Source organism: Haematobia irritans, chromosome 4 (assembly GCF_050003625.1).
Source record: "Haematobia irritans isolate KBUSLIRL chromosome 4, ASM5000362v1, whole genome shotgun sequence".
Lineage (NCBI taxonomy): Eukaryota > Metazoa > Arthropoda > Insecta > Diptera > Muscidae > Haematobia > Haematobia irritans.
Genome location: NC_134400.1, coordinates 124,476,360 through 124,480,875, shown reverse-complemented (window position 1 = coordinate 124,480,875; position 4,516 = coordinate 124,476,360). Strand labels below are relative to the sequence as shown.

General features: G+C 35.4%; 1 long non-coding RNA gene across 1 annotated transcript; it reads left to right on the top strand.

Annotated features, from left to right (window-relative positions):
• Nucleotides 1–1,035: 1,035 nt before the first annotated feature.
• LOC142234819 (uncharacterized) lies at nt 1,036–2,275 on the top strand. The gene is made up of 2 exons (XR_012721719.1): nt 1,036–2,048; nt 2,129–2,275. It is a non-coding gene; the product is annotated as an uncharacterized LOC142234819 (long non-coding RNA).
• The last annotated feature ends 2,241 nt before the right edge of the window (nt 2,276–4,516 follow it).

Genomic DNA, 4,516 nt, shown 5'->3' with positions numbered 1-4,516 from the left:
CTTTGGCGCTATACGAAGTTCAACTTTCTTCACAATTAGTTCATTTTAATTTAAAGAAGGGGTCACTTTTTTCTGGGTGCAAGTAGGTGTGCCGAAAATGGTTCCAGTCGGTCCATGCTGTGGTATAGCACACATATAGAAACCGTATTTTTTATCCGATTGGTCCGAAATTTGAAATCTAACGGTATTTTATGATCATAAATAAGTGTGTTGGGTTGTATCGGTGCATGGTTTGGTCCAAATTTCTGAAATTTTAAATCTAGAGACTTTTTAGGACCATAAATCGGTGTTTCGAATATATTGTGTATCTGTTAAGTCGAAATTTTATCTTCATACTCAAAACCTTAAACATGTCGAAAAAATTGTTATTTTTCTACGGATTTTTCGGTTTTCCGACTACAGATCATGAACTATTGAACATTTTACCAAACAATCAAGGTAAGAAATGTAGCTTATAAAATTATGAGCAACTTTTTACAAACTATGTACAAAGTCATATGATTACTCCTTGATAACATTTTATTTATTTTTTTCGTTTTTCGTAATCCGAACATTTTAAAACGTTTAGTGACTTTTCGAGTAAATGTATGTTTTGTTTTGCCTTTTTCTTTTTATACCCACCACCATAAAATGGTGACGGGGGTATAATAAGTTTGTCATTCCGTTTGTAACACATCGAAATATCGATTTCCGACTATATAAAGTATACATTAGGTAGGGTCACGGCCTAAGGCAAAAAAAAAAGTTGATGCAGTCACCCCCCAGTTTTGTACCATATTTGAAGACAATTTCAGAACACGAAAACTTTTTTTTTTCCGTGCACCCTACGACCCCCCGAAATACAATTTACTGTGCTGTGTCGTCATTTGAAGTCCGATCGAAAAGAAACGCATATCGTTGTTCATGGTTGATCAGGGGCTATATTTCGTGCATTGGTCATTTTTGACTCCGACGTCAAATTTGATTTTTAATTTTTTTTTTTTCGCTTCGTATACCCCTATGATGCCCATTTCTTATAACCATTATAAAGATCTTATCAAAATATGAAACTTTTGCTTTGGAAGTATTTAATTATATTCATAAACAAAAAAGTTACAGAGATTTTAAAAAGTCAATAGGTCACCCTACACCATCAAATAGCTTTTGCTGTGTTGTCATGATATCCGATCGAAAGCACATGCACATCGTTATTCATATCTACGAAATTAATTTGAAAGGTATTTAATACACACAAACTGTTTATCTGTAAATTTCTAACCGTATCATTGTATACATACTCGTTGTGTGCACTATGGCATTTTCAGCGTTATGCAAAGTGCATGTGTTTTTGCTAGAACAATTTGAGAACAGTAGGCTCTCAAATTGTTCTAGCAAAAAATCTAACAAACACTTTCGCTACATGATTTCTTAAGTCTGTCCATATTTTTGTGAGAGAAGGCTGTTGATAGTATTTGAAAAAAGTGAAAACAAAATGAAATTCGAAGCTCGGGTTATCGACAAAACTAAATTACCAACAAATCATCAAGTTATTGAATTCCTTTTATATTTAAAGAAAGCAGGTTAAAAATGAATCTACTAGTCATGTTACAGACGATAAACGATTGCGTTATATAATATCCAAAATTAAAAGTCGCCAACAACATAGTAAACTTGATTCTAGACAGGATTTGTTATAAATTAATTCTAAAAAGTTGTTAGCCGCATAATAAAATTGTACAATTAATAAACATGAAATGTACTCAAATCAAATACAAATCTAATCTAATATTTTCTTGTTTAAAGTATTTACTCATGTGACAACATTGCTCACCATTGTGAAGATGACAAGAAAACGCAAAAAAAAATACGGCGTAGTCAGATGTTGAAAGGCAGAAATTTAACCAATGTGTAAGCAGCATAACGATCTTCGTAATTTTCCACAATTCCGTTACCACTTACTTTTATTGTTAGATTGATTGTTAGATTTTAAAACAGTAGGCTCTCAAGTTGTTCAAGCAAAAACACAAGAACTTTGCATAACGCAGAAAATGTCGTAGTGCACACAACGAGTATGTATACAATGATACGGTTAGAAATTTACAGATAAACAGTTTGTGTATATTAAATACCTTTCAAATTAATTTCGTAGATGTGAATAACGATGTGCATGTGGTTTCGATCGGATATCATGACAACACAGCAAAAGCTATTTGATGGTGTAGGGTGACCTATTGACTTTTTAAAATCTCTGTAACATTTTTGTTTATGAATATAATTAAATACTTCCAAAGCAAAAGTTTCATATTTTGATAAGATCTTTATAATGGTTATAAGAAATGGGCATCATAGGGGTATACGAAGCGAAATAAAAAAATTAAAAATCAAATTTGACGTCGGAGTCAAAAATGACCAATGCACGAAATATAGCCCCTGATCAACCATGAACAACGATATGCGTTTCTTTTCGATCGGACTTCAAATGACGACACAGTACAGTAAATTGCATTTCGGGGGGTCGTAGGGTGCACGGAAAAAAAAAAGTTTTAGTGTTCTGAAATTGTCTTCAAATATGCTACAAAACTGGGGGGTGACTGCATGAACTTTTTTTCGCGACCCTATCTAGTATACATATTCTTGATCAGGGAGAAATTCTAAGACGATATAAGCATGTCCGTCTGTCCGTCTGTCCGTCTGTCTGTCTGTCTGTTGTAATCACGCTACAGCCTTCAATAATGGCGTTATCGTCCCGAAATTTGGCACAGATTAGTTTTTTGTTTGCAGGCAGGTCAAGTTCGAAGATGGGCTATATCGGTCCAAGTTTTGATATAGTCCCCATATAAACCGACCTCCCGATTTGGGGTCTTGGACCTATAAAAACCGTAGTTTTTACCAGATTTGCCTGAAATTGGAAATCTAGAGGTATTTTGGGACCATAAAGAGGTGTGTCGAAAATGGTCCGTATCGGTCAATGTTTTAGTATAGCCCCCATATAGACCGATCTCCCGATTTTGCTTCTTAGGCGTCTAGAAACAGTATTTTCTATCCGATTTGTCTGAAATTGAAAATCTAGAGGTATTTTAGGATCATAAGGAGGTGTGTCGAAAATCGTTCGTAGCGGTCCATGTTTTGATATAGCCCCCATATAGACGGATCTCCCGATTTTTCTTCTTGGGCGTCTAGAAACTATATTTACCATCCGATTTGCCTGAAATTGGAGATCTAGAGGTATTGTGGGACTATAAAGAGGTGTGTCCATATCGGTCCATGTTTTGGTATAGCCCCCATATAGACCGATCTCCCGATTTTGCTTCTTACGCGTCTAGAAACAGTATTTTTTATCCGATTTGTATGAAATTGAAAATCTAAAGGTATTTTGGGACCATAAAGAGGTGTGTCGAAAATGGTCCGTATCGGTCCATGTTTTGATATAGCCCCCATATAAACCAACCTCCCGATTTGGAGTCTTGGGCCTATTAAAACCGTAGTTTTTATCCAATTTGCCAATTTGAAAATATAGAGGTATTTGAGGACCATAAAAGGGTGTGCCGAAAATGGTTCTCATCGGTCCATGTTTTTTTATAGTCCCCATATAGACCGATATCCCGATTTTGCTTTTAGGTCTTCAAAAACTATATTTACCATCCGATTTGCCTGAAATTGGAAACCTAGAGGTATTTGAGGACCATAAAAGGGTGTGCCGAAAATGGTTCTCATCGGTCCATGTTTTTGTATAGTCCCCATATAGACCGATATCCCGATTTTGCTTTTAGGTCTTCAAAAACTATATTTACCATCCGATTTGCCTGAAATTGGAAACCTAGAGGTATTTGAGGACCATAAAAAGGTGTGCCGAAAATGGTGCTCATCGGTCCATGTTTTGATATAGCCCCCATAGAGACTGATTTCCCGATTTTGCTTCTTGGGCTTCTAGAAACTATATTTACCATCCGCTTTGCCTGAAATTCTTGAGCTACAATAAACTGTATTTATTACATGATTTGCCTGAAATTCGAAATCTAGATGGTTTTTTAGACCACAAATAAGAGTGCCGAAATTGGGGTATATCGGTCCATTTTGTGGTATAACCCCCATATAGACTGATCTCTCCATTTTTACTTCTTGGGCGTCTAGAGACTATATTTTCTGGCCGATTTGTTTGAAATTGAAAATCTGGAGGAATTTTAAGATCACAAATATGTGAGTAGCAAATGGTGCCTATCGGTCCATGCTTTGGTATAGCCCCCATATACACCGATCTCCCGGCTTTATTTCTTGGGCTTCTAGAATCCGTAGTTTTTATCCGATTTGCTGGAAATTAGTAATCTATAATAAAATTTTAGACAAACGAAATTTCTTTTTCTTATGTTTTCGTTTATTCAACGATTGTCTCTAAAATTTGTGTCAAAAGAAAACTTTGCTTGTCTAAAATTAGGTTTCTCAAAAAAGAAAACACTTCTTTCAGGGTATAGCAGGCGCACTGATCATGAAAATTGCTTCAAACTGAAAGTAAAAGTTCCAGATTTTACTCACTGTTTTT